This window comes from Falco punctatus (genome assembly GCF_963210335.1).
Source record: "Falco punctatus genome assembly, chromosome: 1".
Lineage (NCBI taxonomy): Eukaryota > Metazoa > Chordata > Aves > Falconiformes > Falconidae > Falco > Falco punctatus.
The window spans coordinates 59,900,056-59,919,036 of NC_137580.1; the positions used below are offsets into that span (position 1 = coordinate 59,900,056).

Genomic DNA, 18,981 nt, shown 5'->3' on the forward strand with positions numbered 1-18,981 from the left:
AAAACAGTGAATTCATTGGAACTGTTGAATCAACCCTAACCTATTTTTTTCAAAGTTGTAACAACTTTAGTTTGCAGAAGAACAGTGCAAAGAAAAAGATAGAGGTCTTTTATTCTGATATATATATTTTTTTTTTTGTTAATCCAGAGGGACCAGAAGTATTGTGGTAGGCTTCTAAAGGGCTAATGTACCTGAAAAGATGAACTGTCATATATTTCTGTGTTAGGTTCACTGCAGAGAGCTAAGCTATCGGTCTAATTTAAAAAAGCCTAGTAAAGCGAGACTTGCACACAAAAATCTACTTCCCTGAGGATAGCTAACATTCTCTGAATGCTTTACGATTTTGCAGTGTTATTTTGTATAATTTCCCCTCTCACTTTCAGTTTCTCTAGGCTCCATACAGAATTCTGTTAACAACACCTCTTTATTATTATTTGTCAGGAATAAATAATGGCTCGACTGCACTAGGATTAATCCTCTAGATTCTCTTTGAAGATATTACAATCTAGAATATATATAGAAAAAGGACTGGATACAGCATGACGAACAGCCTGTTTATGTATGTATTAACACAACAAAGACAGTGATCTGAACATGCCCATAAAGGAAAGGTTATGGGGATTTTTGTTAGAGTCACTGATCCCTGATCATTCTGCAAGTTATGCACCAGAGCTGGCCCCAACATATTTTACGTGCATATACTTCTATGTGATATTCTTTGCTTAGGAACTTTGCAGCCATTAAGCATGCACATACCAATGATGCCAAGATCAAGGCTCTATATCCCAGAGCCTGGGTAGTCCAGACAGTGAGCCAAAAGCATTTACTCTCTTCTATTGTACTTTTAACTACCATATCAGGGTCTCAGCTGTGACTGAGGAGAATGAGACAACTCAGAAGATGGGTGTAGATGTTATATTTCTTTTCCTGCATCGTCAGCATCTCAATGCCCCCAGCATCCTGACAGGTCTACACTGACTGAGTGAAGTGCCACACCTTACGTTGTCTGTCATAACACTTCATACTACATTCCTTAGGTTAGCAGCAGGAAGGTAAGCCCTTTACAGGAGCTGCTAAGATGGCTTCATGCCTGTGAGTCTCCTCCATTCCTGCCTCGAAACTGGAACATTCTTCCAAATGCTGATTAGATAGTGTAGTGCCATTTCCTCCAGGAAACAAATCACCAGCACTGGTAATAGCTCTCTAGACAAATGCAAACTGCATGCCTAATGGCTAAGTATGCTGAACTGTCCTAAACGGATAAAGGAATTCACACGTAAGAGCTTGTTGATCAGCAATTCCAAAGTATCACTTCTGTCTCTAAGGAATATTTCAATAATACTATTTATAGGACTTACAAATGCCTGCTCTATTGCATATTTTTTAATTGGTAACTACGAGAGAAACGACATTTTAATTTTCTAACACTTTATACAGGATCATTGACTTGAAGTAAAACAAAAGAAGGTATCTAGTCTAACCCCATGTCATTAAATTGTTTTGAAACACCACCAGCTATGGAGACTCCATTACCTGCTCAGGTCATACACTTTAAAAATTTCCATAATTTCCTCATAAGTGCTATATTGTAGATCTCTGCTCATTTTTGTTACACTCTTGTTGGCTCATTCCAAATGGATACTATTTTTCCTGTAAATGCAGTACCCAAAACTGAATACATATTTACAACTGATGCTTTTTTTTACAACTGATGGTTTTTCAGTGCTGAACATATGTATAAAAATGGCCCAATCATCAAATAAGAGGCAAGAAAGTACTGAAAAATGTTTGAGCATTTGCAATTAAAACTGTTTAATAAATCACTTAGTTTGATTCACATGTGACCTTAACAATGACCATTTACAGACACTCAATAAAGTTAATTGATTCTTAGGGTAAATGAAGCAAATACCACATGGGTAGGTTGAATATGTAATTAAAGTATTTTATAATCATGGAATATTGTCAAATTCTGTATTATGTTAGTATTTTTATAGTTTAACTTGTTTGTTTTGTCTTTGTGAAACGTATAGTTTAAGGATTAGGCATTACAGGCTGCATATTAAGCTCAGATGTGTCCAAGCATATCTGAGATAATTTTGCTGAAATTGAATCATCCCAGATATAGGTTGGTATGAATGAAATTAAGAACTGCTATCTTACTGCATGTTTTTACAAAGGCACATAAACTGAAAAAGCTAATCAAGAAGTCAATGAATGTTTACAAAATTTGTAATTGTATGGAAACAATAAAATGATTGTTTTTATTAACTGGTTTACCTGCAGTATGGAATCTCCTCTATAACTTCAAGAAAATCTCTAAGGAATGTGCAAAACGTAAAATTCTACTTGTGCTGATTAAAAAAAAATCTCAAATGTAAAAAATTCAAAAGTAATTTGCAAGTTTGCATATATTGTACAGATTTATCATGGGAAATTAATGATTTGGTGGGTAAGGTATTTGTTTGGCAATCAGGTAAAACTTAAAGGTAAATGCATGTTTAAGGTCAGGTGTTTTGATGCATTTCCCTAATTCAGGGCAGAAAAGTTATTTGGTAAATGTGGAAAGCAGAAAATTAGGTCTTTTGAAGAAATATTGCTATTATTAATTAATTAATTACATTTTTGCTCTACCTTTTTCATTAATTTCTATGTCAGTCACAGAAGCTGAAGAAATATCAGACATCACTGTCAATGGGACATAAGCAAGTCTCAGAGTGCATGAATTAGGAGCTCTGCAGGTGTTGACCCAAATCTCTCATAACAGTTTCCTAACTTGAGAATAAAAGAGGTTCCAGTTTCACACTGGATTCTTAGCTAAGATTGCAAGTATAAAGAAAAAGTGAAAAATAAGTCATATAGCGATGTATTGCTTATTTCAGAGGGAATGGAAGAGCATGAGAATCTACAAAAAAAGTAAAAATAATTTAGTCCTAACTATAGGCAGTCATTGAGCAGCCTCTGTCAGGACCTGAAAGGCCTGAAAGAAGTAATTTGGAACAATTTCCCTTCCCTTGAGACCAATGACCAAGTTCGTGACACTCTTGGACTGAATTGACGTGAAACAACACCGACCAACTAGTTTTATAATTCATTACTACAAAATATGAGATAATAGCTCAATGGCAATTAACTAGATATGCAAGTCCCAAAGTCCCATGACACATGTTATTACTTAGATCTGGTCATCATCTATATAAAAGAAAGAGGAGAAGGGAAGGAGGGGAAGGGGCTGGGGTGGGCGTGGCAGGGATGTGAAGAGAGAGGAGATATAACCACCTGTGGATCCAGCAGCATCCCATTAGTCCTCTTCATCCTGGGTGTCTTGGTGGTGGGGGTCCAACCCCAGCTTTTGTAGATTCAGGTTTTATGCTTTTGAGAAGACACCTCCTCATTTACATACAAAGCAAGGGTAGGTGTAGTCTGTGTCTGAGCAAGTTCAATGTGTGAGCGGTGGTCGCAGGGGTTCCTCACTGGTGGTATGAGGGGTTTGGGAAACCCCTGCTGTGCATGTAAGCGGTTGCCTTACGTTAGCCCAGTAAGCACCAGTAGTTTCAGGAAGCGCCAGCTACATTTCACCTTTGTGAGACCTAAAGCCATGCCATCCTCTACCACCTTGTGGCTACCAAGTTAGGCAACAATGGTTCGCTTTGCAGCCTCAGCTGATTTCAGTTACTCTCCAATCTGAGCAGAACAGCTTTGCACCAGTTCCTCTTGAATTTGTGTGCTAAGCAACGTTTAAGACAATTATCAATATATTAGTTCCTTACAGCCTCCCATCCTCTTAAATGAAATGCAAAAGCATGAAAAGGAAGATACAAGGCAACAATTTAGAAGACAAACTGTTAAAACTGCTGGTACTGAACACTAAAACACTTCTGTGTCAGTGCTGTACAGATCTGCTTTTTAGGGCTTTTGAGCCTGCTGCCTAACTGAACAGAGATGTCTACGAAGTGAGCTGTGATGAGATATGCAATCAGCCTTTTTCTGTGTTTGTTTCCATCCAGAATATATTACAGCTGTGATTCCTTAGCATGCATCAGCATGCTTTCTACTCACAACCAGCATGTTGTGAATATTCTCAGATTTCATAATTTAAAATTAGAAAAAAAGAAAAATAAAGGCAATTAAAAGCTAAGAATTAGAAACAATTTGCCACCATCTACCATTTATTGCACCTGCAGTCACAGCATAAGAATATTTGATAGCCATGTGTTGATAGTTTTCTCCTCTAAACTTACGTTATTCAAAATATTGTAGGTTAAAATATCAGGTGAGAAAATAATGAAGAAAATATCAAAAAGTAGACAAGAAAAACATGGCTTTCTGTTCTACTTAGTTGAAACAGATTTCCATGTATACTAGACAGCTTTTTAATTTAGAAATCATAGACCATATGATGTTTTAACAGCTGAAAACATGATTATTTGTGTACCTTTACATTTGCATACCTCTATATTATCTATATCCAGATATTTAGGAATTCAAAGTTACAGTGACACCTTATATCTTAGTTTTGTTTCTGAATATGACAGGGACAAAGTAATATTACAGTGGAACTATAAATAAACAGAAAGTTCATTTTCTTCAAATACTTTCAGATTTATCACTAATATCTACCAAGTATGCACATTTTTATAATCAGTTTTTACTTGGTCATCATAAACACAGAGAAATAATAAAAAATAATATCACTTAGAAAACCTGCATCACAAAAGAGCAAAACAAGTAAAATAAGCCTTTGTATCATTTTTGCTACTAGAAAAAAAAAATCCTCTTTTTATCTAGAGCAGTCTGGTCTGCTGACATAGTCTTGCCACAGGCACAGTACAAAAAGACCTGTTTTCCACCTACACTGTGGTCTTTTCCCTCATTTCCAACTAGCACTGAAGGTTGAAGCTAAAATACAGCTTTCAGCGTCACTTCCAATGTTATTTTTACAGCTATTGAAATACAAACCATACAGAATTTAATGAGGTACCTTGGAAAAACAATTATAATTTTACCAGATCAACAGAATGCAAAAATAATTTGAATCTTTATTTCTAATATGCAAGAGAATAAGCCCAGAAAAGCATCTTTGCAACCAGAAACTGGCATGCCCAGAGAGCTCATGCACTAAGCATATGCCATGCTTGTTATTTAAACTCAAGCTCTTCAGCCAGGACCTTGGAAACCAGCAGTTTTGGCATCAAGCCCACCAGCTGGGAGGCCACCAGCTGGGCTGCCTGGCTTCATGGGTAGGCCCAGGGAAGTTGCCACTGATTGAGCCAGCAAACACAGTGCATCACCGACCCTCTGGCAGGCTGGTCTGAGAGCTCAGCAGCTGGGAAACCACCCCGACCTTGTTCACACAACTGAGGGACCCAGCCAGCAGCAGAGCTGGCTGCCTGAGGCAACAGGGAACTTGCAATGGGCAACACCAGAGAGGGCTGAGAAGAAAGCAGCCCAACCTGCAGCCCATCAGGTGGGCTGTACAGGGACCAGGTTATTTCAGTGGTCCAAAGAACTGATTATTCTACCATCCTAGCAGCTGAGAAGCCATGCAGCCCAGAGGTATCATCGTTCAGGCTGATGATACCACTCAGTGTCTGCTTTGGAAGGGAGACGGATAGGAACTCCCTTACATCGCTGGTCAAAAGGGGAAAATTGATCTTTTTTGCAAATTGCTTGGCAAGGTCAAAAAAGGAGGCCACTGACATACAAATATTATTGGAATGCTACACAAAAAGTGTGGCTAGACTGCGTCAAGGGATATAAGACTGTTTCAAAGGTGCAAGATTAAAACCTTACACAATCCACAAAGCTCTACTGGGAAATTGCCAACAAAGTGCCCCGAAAGAGCTTTGTCGAGCAGTTTACATCCACATTGATCTGTCTGAGTTTAAACAGAGCTCCCAACTATTTCTGTGCAGTGTGAGGTAGCATGGCATCAGACTCAGTGAAAGCCCTGTGTTCCATCTGCACTGGTCAGTGCAGTGGTGGTCTCTCCATATGTGTGACGTCTCTTCTTTGACAGCAGAAATGGAGTGTCATATTCCTTTTCTTCCACTCCAGTCTCTTGCAGTTTTTATTTTTGTTATCCTGAGTTTGCTTTCGAAACACTGGACTCCAGAAAAAAACCCCCAGGCTTCAGCATGCCCAGACAAGATGCTTTACATTTTGAAGGCCCACTCTAAGAGCACGACAGATAACTGGGCACAGCAAGGAGCAGGATGACAGTGTATGAAGATTAAAAATCCTGTAAATGATTCCCAAGAAACTCATCACAGTGACCCAGCAGCCTTGCTATGTGCACCGATCTGTGATGTCAATCTGTGACATGCAGCCATCACTTCAGAACCTTAAAAAAAAAATAATAAATGCATTTTCCTGGAGTTGCATGAAAAATTTCCCTTCAGCTCCTCAGCAGGTACTCCCTGGGAAGTAAGCTGGTCTGACAGCAGAGTTAGGTGGTTGAACAGGGTATAGAAAATGCTCATGACCTCAGCGGGGGAAATATTTTTGTGGCTGTTACTAAATGCAATGGATTGCACAATGAAAACCGCTGTTGCCTGGATAAGATGGATGGGTTGGTTTTGAATGTCCTGCAGCACACCACTAATGAAAATTTTAAAAGTCACTTTTATGCAACAAGCCTTCTCCAATTAATAAATTCTGTAAAGTTATTATACTGCTGCTCTGGGGATCTGCACTGCTGTTTTGCCATATGATGAATACACTTGTCTTTAAGTGCAGATTGCCAAGCATAATTAAATATAGTAAAAAAATTCTGTGATGTAAATATATGAGTCTATAGGACATCCTATTTAGAACTGAATTGAGTATTTCCAGGCAGAAGAATGCTTTTTTCTGTGGTGCATCAATCTATAATTTCTTGGTTTATTTCAGATAGCCAGAACACACCCTGGTCACTATTTGGTTTTCCAGACTTACAACAAAATTCTTAGTCATTTATTCTATTCCAAGATCTCAAATCATATGCAAATGCTTTCACATCAATTAATCTTGGGATTCTGCACAACATTTTTCTTTATAACACTTAAATAGGCTTCTATAAATGCATAAACATATTATCACAATCTTTCTTTTTTGTATATATTCTGTGATAGCAAAGCCCACAAACTGTACTCTTTTTGTCCATGTGATGGAGAATAGTTCAGAGGAAGTATATTAAAAGATCTTTCCCCTTTCATGTCATCCATTTAATTGCAGTATTCCCTTGTCCACTGATAGACTGTGTAGGTCTCTTCAGCCTTGGCTTTTTCTTGGCTCACTAATACCAGGATCTCTATCTTCAGTGATGAGCAATCCTTGTTTTTAAAAAAAGTGGTGATGGGGGCCTAATTCACCATGTCTTAGAGTTTAACCTAGTGGAAGACTTGAAGTTAGAGTTTACTCTATTTCCTCTTTTGGTAAGCCTGCTGCCAAACTGTCCTTCTGCTTCAAACAAGTGCTAGTCTTGCCAACCTCAGATGTTTCCAGATCTTTGCAAGTATATGATGCATATCTTCAGAGGTTTCTCTTTTCTCTACACAAAGGAAGCAACTTCAAGGAAAACTAGAACTTTCTCCCTGAATAATATCACAGCTTGAGGTCTATCTTTAGCTTTCTTGAGCGTTGATTGTGCAGGTGAAAATGAAATTTTAAACCAGATTGATTTCCAATTCTAGTGATCCCCAAGATCCCACATACAGAAACTTGACCGAAGTATTCACAAAGCACTGCAGGGATAGTTACATGTGGAGTTGGTACTGAAGGTAGAGATATTATAACATGCACACAAGAACTTCAACAAGACTACGTTGTTAAAAAAGCTGAAGTGCAGAAGTGTAGAATAAAAATATCCATAAGCACCACTTCCTATGGATTTTTGTTTTGTGTGTAGAATGCTGAGAATCTCAAAGACTGCCATCTAGAAATGCCTGCATCAGATGCCCAAGTTGTATTACATTACTGTGCATTCCCTTAAAAAAATGTCCGGACTATTTAAATGACCTACTTGGCACATTCAGTCAGTGCATGCTGTAGCTCTCTGACTTCAGCATTCCCAGAAAATCTGTATGCAGCTCTCCTCATATTTCACAGGCTCACAGAATGGTCAGGGTTGGAAGTGGCCTCTGGAGACCATCTAGCCCAACCCCTTGCTAAAGCAGATTCACCTACAGCAGGTTGCACAGAATCATGTCCAGGTGGGTTTTGAATGCCTCCAGTGAAGGAGACTCCACACCCTCTCTGGGCAGCCTGTGCCAGTGCTCTGTCACCATCAAGGTAAAGAAGTTCTTCCTCATATTCAGATGGAGCTTCCTGTTTTGCAGTTTGTGCCCGCTGCCCCTTGTCCTGTTGCCAGGCGCTACTGAAAAGAGCCTGGCCCCATCCTCCTGACACTTGCCCTTAAGACGTTTGTAGATATTGGTAAGATCCCCTCTCAGACTTCCCTTCTCCAGGATAAACAGGCTGTCAATCAATGTGTCCTTGAAAAAAATTCTTTTCTGAACACTCATTTATTTTGGTTTTGTTCAAAAGTTTATTCAGCATATGCATTCTTCACGAAGGTTGCTAGAGTCAGAATTTTTCCACCTTTGCTGTTACTTAACAAGCAGTTCTATCAATTGTTCTGTCCACCAGGGTTCTATCTCTTTCATTGTCACTGTGCTGTGAAAGGCAAACATGGGGTAGTAGAGACTGATTATTTTCTTCTGAGTGTCCCAATTCACTGAAAATGGACCTTTTGAATGCCTCAGTGAATTCTCCCGATAATTTTCAAGAGCCATTTTGGTGGTTTCCCCCTCCATGTTAAAGGGGATTGGCAGCTTAGCTGAAAACCTTCCATTAAATAAAATTTGCCTGCTGCCATAGAAAAGCCTTTAATTTCACCTATATTTGCCCTTACAGCTTGGCATAGCTCAAACAAAGAGGAAAATATTACCCTGTGAACTAATAATCTCAGGTAAGTCTTACACTCCTTTATCATTTATACAATATTAGAGGCAAGCATGAGGCTTTAAACATAAATTAAAAGATAATCTCTTGTCTTTGAAAGCATACATTCAAATTGGACATTAATTTTTATAAATATAGTAATCCAAGTATGCAGGCTGGGTATGAAGACTGGAGGCTAGCATAAGAAATGGACTAAGACTAAAAAGTCACTTAGTAATGATGGTTCTTCACAAGCACGCCTGTAGCCTGACCTGTTATCTCAAAAGGACATCATGCTGTCTTTCATACTTTGACAGATCTGAGCCACTCTGAATTGACTTATGAATACTGCTTATTGGCAAATACTTTGGAATGTTTACAGTGTGAATACATTGAGATACCTCAGCTAATATATCTGTGAAACAGGCAGGGTGCAAAAACCAATACTATAGGAACTATTCAAGGACAAAGTCAGAGCCGTCAGCCAAGGAAAGTATGGCTCAGCCTCTTCATCATACATGCCCAGAATTAGTGTATACCAGAAACCAGAACAATCACAACCTTACAGGCTTCAAAGAATTTTGATTCCTATCTCAAGAGAGAGTTGTGTGAGTAACCAAGCATGAGTGCGGAGCGGCAAAAAAAGTGCAATAAGAGAGACAATACCTTTTTTCATAGGCTACTACTATTTTTTTCTTTGTCATAATACAATTTTAAATCTTTCCTTCTACTGCAAACTAAATGAAGCAGAGAGATCTGCAGTACAAAAGCAGAAGACCCACAAAGGAATGAGGTAGAATTATTTGTCTTCAACACCTATTCCGTGCAAGAGTTTCTAAACTTCTCCCTTATGGGGAAATGCCCAAGAGTAGAACAACAAATTTGTCTCTGAACATATGATGGCACAGCTCTGCCATCTGAAGCTTCTTCTCAGACCTCAGGAGTCGATTACACTGTCATCTGAATCATTTGGTAACATGGGGCCGGGCAAACACAATATGTTTTATACATGAAATGTGAAGTAACACCTCTAAAGCCAAAAAGGGGGAAAGGAGTAGTGAATCTGAACAGGATATGGAAATTCGGATTTATAATCCTGAACAGTGAATATCCTTAGCTGTAAAAATCAAAGTGCCAAATACAGCCAAACCACTGATGTGCTGTTGTGTAGAGAATCTAGGTACATATACATCTCCCAAGGTCAGACCTAAAGCCATCTTAGACCTTCTAGAAAGGTCTCATCCATCTGGAGTAAAAACTTGAAATCTTGAATGACCTTTTCCATTGGTAGAGAGTATATCAAGATTCCAAAATTAACAGTATGATAGAGGAATCTTTAGAGAAAAAAAGACAAGAATGAATACAGGACTGGTGGGGAAAATAGAAAAACCTCAATGAACTTAGGTTGTCTGGACAAAAAGTGAAGGTGTAACAATGACTAGCCACAGTGTGACAACATATGTATTAAAAATGAAAATTCATTAAAAGAATGCTTTTTACTAGCAGTCAATATTTAAACAAAATTTGTGGAACTAATATTCAGACTAGAAATAAGGTAAATTGAATAGAAATATTCATTAAGCATCGGTGAAATTTGCTAGGCACTGTGATGACAATGGAAATTTTAAGTCCGGGTGGCTTTTTCCCTAAAAAGATATAGCCTAACTGGAACAGGAATCAACTTGGGCAAAACCTAGTCTGACACATTTCCATAGGCAATGGCTATTTCTTTTGCCTGTGTAAGTGACAAATATTTATCTTTGTCAACTGAAAATCTAAAGGTCACTTTATCTCCATATAGCATTTGGTAATAAGCATTTGGCACTAAATATCAGATAATTTAAAAGTCTGATACTTCTCAAAATGCTCTGAAATACTGAGACATTGCATGAAGAAAAACATGTGTATATCCCTTTCTTTTGGCAACTGTTAATGTTCTCCTCATCAATGTCTTTAACTTTTTCCTTAAAAATTTAGTTTCAGATTTAGGGAAGTAGTTTTGTATGATAAAAACAGTAAATACTAAAGAGGAATTAGAGTGAAGTTAAGCAGCATACAGTCCTTACACAGCATTTCAGAATTGCATCTGAAATTTCCTTGGGAAAAGTAATAACAGAAGTTGGTTGCAAATCCCTGATGACTGTGATGATCACCTTTGAAAATGCTCAAATATTACAATAGCAGGGACAGTATAAGATCTGAAATGGAGAAAAAAAAACCCCAAAATTATTGCAATAGAGAAGGGGGAAAAAAAATAAATCAGTGGAGAGTGACCAAAAAGTACCAAATCAGTGTTTGTAGAGCACAGGAAGGAAAGGGAAGCAATGGCAAAAGGGAGACCAGAAATTAAGTGGATTAAGACCTTCAGAGGTAAAGGATTTAAAAAGGATTTGGAGAAATTAGGTAGTGTTAATAAAGCAATCAGAAAGGTTCTCAAGGAAGACAATCATAGGAAAATGGTATTTATATTTCCTCAAATCTATCTAAAAGGTTAAAAGAAAGAGAGAATTATTTTTCTTTTCTTTTTGAGACACAGATTTAGCAGAAATATAAATAGCAGAAGAATAAAATAAGACAGATTTTTTTTTTCTATAATGTATATCTTGAACATGTTCACAGTTAGGCCGAAGAATGATAATGCTAAATAACTGCAGGAAAAGACAAATATTAAGCTGAACACTCACAATAAGAACTACTGTTTCCCTGCATTTGAATTATCAACTATACATTAGCAAAGAAATGGATAGGTGAATGTTTTAACTCTATAAAGAAGGGAAAGGCCTGAGGCAAAGCTGGAGTTTGAGGATTCAGTAGCACAGAGGTTATAATCAAAGCTTTTACAGAAGATAATGTAAACAGTAGGGAAAAAACACTGGCTATGAAAAAAAAGTAATACAGAGTTTCAGTGCTACTCATCATCAAGCAATGCCTGTGATAGACTTATATCATCAAAATGCTCATATTGATGCAGAGCTTAAAACCAACACATTTGGATGCAGACCTAATTCTTATTTGCACAGAATATTTACATGGTATTGATTGTGGAGGAAAATCAAATACATAGTCTTAACGGGCAAGATCAAATACTGCTCAGACTCTGTACTGTCCACTGTGTGCCTCTACAGGTTTAGATACACCACCGTGATGCCTTCCTGCCAGTGCAAATGACGTTGTAGAAGGCAGACAAACTTTGACCATGACTGGCAATTATATCTAGCATATTTTGACAGTAGTTGAGTCTGACATTAACAAACAACTATTCTAGTAAACAAATGATTCTGTTCAGAGTTTTCAGTTCAGACCCACACGCAAGCCATATCAGAAGTGAAGGGCAAGCATTTTTAGAGACACATGGAACTGAACACAGAAATGAGCATTATTTGAATCTCTCCATAATATTAAAAGTTTAGTTACAGTAGAATTCCTACCACATTTATGCCACAACAGGACATTAAGGCTGTTACAAGGTAATAGAGTTTTATGAGTATATGGTTACTAGACATGGGAATTGAACATACCCAGTCATGTCAGGTATCAGACACTCTTTTGCCTAACACTCTGAGTGACAGCTTGATTTAATTGATATGGCTTGAATTCCTATTACAGCTAAGAATGCCAAGTGGCAACCAACTTTGTAGGCAGCTGATAAGTCTATTCAGTTCTGTTAGGATAAAACTGAAGCTTTGAGATTTTCTACCACGCAATAATTAGTATGTTGAATCCGAGTATTTCACATGCTTGTCATTGTTAAGATAAAACACAATGAGGGCAAAGCAAACTGAAGTGACTGAGAACAATGCAGACCCAAATGAAGATGTTCTGTGTGCTTAGGAAGCTTATATTAAGCATAAAGAACATTCTGCAAAATTTCACCCAAGCTAGAAACAATGGTAAGAACTGGTTTCAGACAAGGAACTGACCATTCACCATTTTGACTACTTGGAATCTGATATCCCACTGACAGATTATTTGCATTTTATATATATATATATATATGCACACACACAGAAACACACATATATATGCACACACATATGTATCTTATGTGTTGGTGCATTATCTATGCTTTGTAATGTAAGTATGTTTAGCATTCCTTTTCCCCATTATTTATTAATCACTATTTTGATGGTTACAATGCATCATTATTACGATGCCCTATCCCTGGAAGTGTTCCAGGCCAGGTTGGATGGGGCTTTGAGCAACCTGGTCTAGTGGAAGATGTCCCTGCCCATGGTAGGGGTGTTGGAACAAGATGATCTTTAAGGTCCCTTCCAGCAAAAAACATTCTATGATTCCATGATTATAATATGGGAAAATTTGAAAAAGTCAACTAAATGTAACTCATCCTAATAGAGAAAATTCTTTGTTTTCTTCCACCTAAAATGTGGAATTCCCCTTAAATTACCAGCTAGAGTCATTCCAGGATGACAAATCCATCTTCTACACCTAAACTTGTGTTTACAAACAGAATATGGGCTTTCTCAATGACAGCTCCAAGGCCTTTCTCCTAGTCTTGTTAAAAATTGACATTCCTTGTAAAAAAAAATAAAATATGCATTTTGCAGCATTTTCAGTTTTTCATACCTCCACAAGACTGGACTACTGAAAGACAAAGTACTCCACATACTCAGATTACACCACTAACCTCCACAAAAACAAAAGCTGTCCTTTTTATGAGATCTTGCTTTGACTAATCAAACTCATTTGCACAGAAAGTAGCTTTTGCTAACTAATTCTAATAAATCACCATGATCTAACATATTATTGCATGCTCCAGATGCCCACATAAGTTTGATGCCTTACTATTAGAGGACTCCCTGCCCTTTATGATGAACAAGATGTAAAAGCCTATAACTTATTAAGACTTCAACTTTATTAACTAAATCATCTGAAAATTCACACAGTGCAGGCCATGATCCTATAAGTAATCACTCTCTCCATATGGAAGATCTTTATCAGTCTTCAGTGGGTTATTTCCAAAAACCCACTGCTTTGTTACCTCTAGTAGTCAACATTAAAAGTCCCATCTCTGTCTCATATTTTTTATTTATTTTAGGGGAATGCCTTAATCTGTCTCTGGGAATCATGAAACCAAACTGCATGGTATGAGATCTATCCTGGACACCTATCAGAAGCAGCTGCAAACAGTTACCTTACTCTTACCTACCATGGGCTCCAAAATCAATTTTCCCCAAATTACTCTGGTATCAAATACAACCATTCAATTATTTCTTAATTCAGAACTGTTTTGACCTTGCCAACTCAAACTCATTTCATCTTTCTCCTTCCAAAACTTTTACTGCAGTATTTTAGAGAAAAAAATAAATAAATTGTTTTTCTTCCACTCATTAAGTCAGCAGAACTAAATAAACCCAGGCAGTTTACTCCTGGTGAAGAAGAATAATCACTGACAGATTCTTCCTGGATGCTGAAAACTGAGAGGCATTGCATAATGTGAGAGTGGTTCATCTAACTTCCTAGTCCAGTACTGGGATTTTTTTTTGTAGCAGCTTCCATGAATGGAACTCCTTCCTTATTAGGTTGCTACAGGTTAATATTACAGACCCTCTCTTTCACAATGCTTTTAAAGATGGAGTTCTGGCATGAAAACAAGAAGAAATCAAGAAAAATTAAATTAATATATGAACTATTTACAGTAGTTAATATAAGTGAAACCTCTGCTTTGAAAGAAAAATAGAACAAAGAAGAAGGAATGAGGAGGGGGGAAAAAAGGTCAGACTGATGTTAGACAAGTCATTATTTGTTTTCTGATCATTCCTCTAGGAAGCAATGGCTGATTAATTTTCAGGAAAATCAAGAATATGGACCAGGCCATATAAGAAAAAAATATGAACTTCACAGGAATATTCGTTCCAAGTCTTTCAGACTCATCCTCTGGAAAACTTTGGATCCTAGGGCTCTTTATTCATTAAATCAGTCAATGCATCATATGCCTTCATGGGGTCTTTGTTTCCTGGGGCACAATATACACAAGTAAAGAAATAACAAAGTTAGACTTGATACTAAAAATGTATATTTTTTTTTTTTCCATCTTCTCCCCTTCCATCCTTCTCTCTGAATGATGTCATAAAAAAAGACCTGGGCAGTGAGTGCCTGTCAAACAGAGTCATGCTGTAAAGAACTTTGTAGGAATGAGACCTTTATATATAAACCTGCACAGGTAGCAGCAGTGCTATTTCATAGAACGATCACTTAATGATGTGCTAGCCCAATACCAGTAGAATTACCCATAAAGATTAGAAGACACTCGATTCTCTGTGTAAAGACTTCCTGCCAAGGCTGCTGTTCCCAGCCCCTGTAGTGTATTTTTGACGTGTGGACACTAGTTCATTAAGGTCAACATTTCATTTTACATAGTCCAGTAAACAGCAATCTTAATGAAAAATTTTGGCTGATGGTCCACTATAGCTGGCATAATAAACAGCTGACTAAAGTATTCCAGTGTTCAGAGAACAATGATAAAAGTGTTTATTAAGGGTATGCAGCTATGCCAAATACAATCATATATAATCAGTTGCACCAGAAAAGCCTGTCGACACATTGGAGAACATCGTCAGTCAGATGATGCATCTGCTACAAGTGGCAGCTGTTGTGCTCTGGAGTGTAGAAAATTAGACACAAATATACTCCTTGGGCTATTTGTAGCACTCAAGCATGATATTAGCTGACACCTGTTAAACTGTAATCCCTATATTTTTGCTACCTACCCACCATAATTATTGAAAATATAATTTAAGATATCTAAAGACATGACATTTCATACATAACAGCGAACGTAACACCAATACCTCATCTATTTCTGAACTTTGCTTTAGGAATGCTCTTTAAATAGTTCCCAGGCAGTCAGACTGAATAAAATTATAAGCCTCTTATCAAAGTCCTAAATGCCAAGTACCAAATGTATTTACATGTAATGTACTATCTAATTACTGAAGTAGGAATCAGTAATATTGCAAATAAGGAAGGACACATATTTTGTAGACAAATTATCAACTATGTGAACAGAAAAAGCATAGAAAAAACCCTGTATGTAAGATTAAAAAGAAATTGAGTATAAATCTTTGCTTTTGGCATAAATATTTATGCATGTAGTGAGTTTATTGGATTCTGTTTTATTTGACTAGCTCTGGATTTTGCTTCATATCACTAGATCTGGTGATAATTTTGATTGGATTATCAGCCCCCCAATTTTCTCTGAGGAATAATTTTTACTTGCAGTAAGGACATATTCCAGGGGTTTATAAAATTGTTTTGTATAGATGTATATATTCATATATATAAATGGACTACTACAGATCTAGTACTGCAAACATCAATTACAAAGGTTATTGTAAAGTCTTCCCTAATGAAGTAAGCTTTCCTCAGTCTATAAAAATAACATGCTCAAACAAGTTAGGATAAATTACAAAAGCATATCTGAATGATAAGTTCTTGCATATCATACTAAATTCTTAAATTCTTGATATTTGTTCATCATTGATTGAAAACAAACAATACAATGATTCTCATACCAAGTGATAAGGCAGACATGGGCAAAGTACATACATTTAAATACTCCTAAAAAAACATGACTAAAGTTTCTGATAATTTTTTTCCCTTCTTTCTGATAACTGTTCTTGCCAAACATGAAAAAGAAAGAAGAGCTTTTGTACAGAATCTAGTCACATAGGATATTAAAGACATGGCTCCCAGGGTACTATAAACATCTAATGCCTTACTTAATTTAATAACTGTAAGAGCTGTTAATTTGCTAATGAAAATTCAATATAACTTGTTTTTCTATTTTAAAGCATAATGGAAGGCATTAGGTTGACATCACTAGAAAAACAATGTTCTTTCCTTTAAAGCTTGTGATGTTTCCAAAGATATTTTATCTAGTTTTCTTGAGGTTTTAAAAAGATAATTCAGAATAGATCTTAAAAGTAGGTCTAAGGAATTATAAAAAAAAAAAAAAAAAAAAAAAAGATAATCTTAACCACTGAAAGTTACTTTAGTTCTCTGAATTTGGATAAAGCTCATAGTGTAGGCAGAACATTTAGTGATGTTTACAGTGGTCACTTAGCTGTTAACCCTGTGAATAGTCTCATAAAACTTACTGAAGATTATTGCCTACTAGAGACTGGAACATTAGTGAAATCCTAAGAGAGGGCAAAGTATTTATGATGGTCCCTAATAATGGAAAAACAAACACTTGAAAATGGCTCGGTTTTTTCCATGCAGAAAACACTAAATGGTATATTGCAATGATTTATGATGACTAGACTTTCAACAGAAATTCAACTTCAAAAAAAACCCCAAATATTTTTTGATGAAAAATAGAAGTTTTGGGTTGTTTTTTTTTTCTTTTTTCTTTCCCCTCAGCTAGAATGCCTAATACTCTAGACTGCTGCACACACATTTTATTCAGCTCTCTGGAGAGCTCTCATCTTGAAAAGGTGCCAACCACAGTGCACCTGCTGGTAGACAATTCCCTCCAATGGTACTTACCACACTGCTCCACACATAACACTGATGGCATGAAGCAAGCCATGGTGCAGAGCATAACATCTGCTTCAGAAGTTAGCAGCAAAACCCAGCACAAGAGCTAGGACCAGTGATTTGATCATGCACTAAGGCTGAATCTAGTGAGGAAGGCAGAAGCCTAATACAAGGAAGAAGACATCAGCTGTAACAACTCTAAACACTGATTACCAAACACCTAGCAGCACCTCCCAGTGTCTTATATAGCCCTTTAGGCACCTTTTGATCTTAATAGGATTTTTTAGACAAGGAGATAGGCTAGGCAGATGAGAGTTGGAAAGCTTTGCTGGAGAGACACTGGGTTAGTCAGGGAGAGAAACCTTCTCTGGGACTGATGGGGCTGTAAACCTTACTGGATTAACCAGAATATGAGTGTTTAGTCAGACTTGGAAAGTGAAAAATTCAGCAATTTACCCTAAACACAAATTTTCTTCTGTGTGTCTCTCAATATTCTCTAAAAGTAATGTTTTTTATAAAACTCCCTTTTCCCCTGCAGCAAAAAAATCCTTTGTACCTTAACTTGCTATATGTTCAAAGCACAACATAATTTATATGCCATCTGACTATGTGTGACAACATTTATTGCAATAAGCATTTTAGGAATATGAGGATAAACAAACTAAAATTAGAAAAATAATTACTAGAAAAGGAGGAACTATGACTAGAAGCTATTTAAAGACAGATTTTGTTGAACTATAAAATGGTCAAATAAAACTAAAAATGCTGCTTCAGTGATGTGCTTTTAATACAGGTTTGGAAAAAGAGAGCAAAAGGTCCAAACAATGGTCTAAGACTGTGTTTTTCTTGCTTTCTAGCAAAACTTGATTCATGTGCTTTGGGAAAGGTGGTTACATGCATCTTTAGAACCTCTGGGACCTTGGAGTGCACATGATCCTTGTTGGCAGGAGAGATGAATAATTCCAGGGGAACATGTGTACCCTTTCCAGCAACAATTTGAGAGTAATAGATTTAAAAAACCCTCAGTGGTCCTATTAAAACTGCACTTTAACCAAAACGGTTTTCAGTCTGCTTGCACTGAAAATTAAAAAGGTTGTAGAGGAGTATTTATGCTAGGAGCTAGGTGAAAGCCAACAGGCACATAAGAGCACCTGGTTCTGACTGATGTGACCCCTGAGAGGATATGGTAAATTTTCAGTGTGTCTCTGAAAGGCCAGGAGGGAATAAACATCACAATCACAAGAAACAGAGTACACAAACAAGACTGTTAGCCAGGCCAGCTGACTGGCATGTGCAAAGTCAAGCAAGGGCAAAATTTACAAGTGCTTCTGTGCCAGGACTACAAGCCTAATGCAGAGGACGCTGGTGGTATTGGGTATATTCCTACACACTGCATGGTCTGTAGCAGATATGGCTAGATCGCTGAAGAATACCTGTAGAAGTACTAGACCAAATAAATTAGATAAACCAGAACTGTATGGGATTTCTCTGAGAGCTCTGGAGCATTATAAGAAGAAGCTGAAGACTGGGACTCTTCAGTTTGAAGAGCCATTGGAAAAA

The 18,981-nt window shown here is 37.2% G+C and overlaps 1 protein-coding gene across 1 annotated transcript in view; it reads right to left on the minus strand.

The window, feature by feature from the left end:
- The window catches only part of SGCZ (sarcoglycan zeta), a 551,451-nt gene that overhangs the window by 24,468 nt on the left and 508,002 nt on the right, over positions 1-18,981 (minus strand). The gene's annotated exons all lie outside the window — the stretch shown is intronic.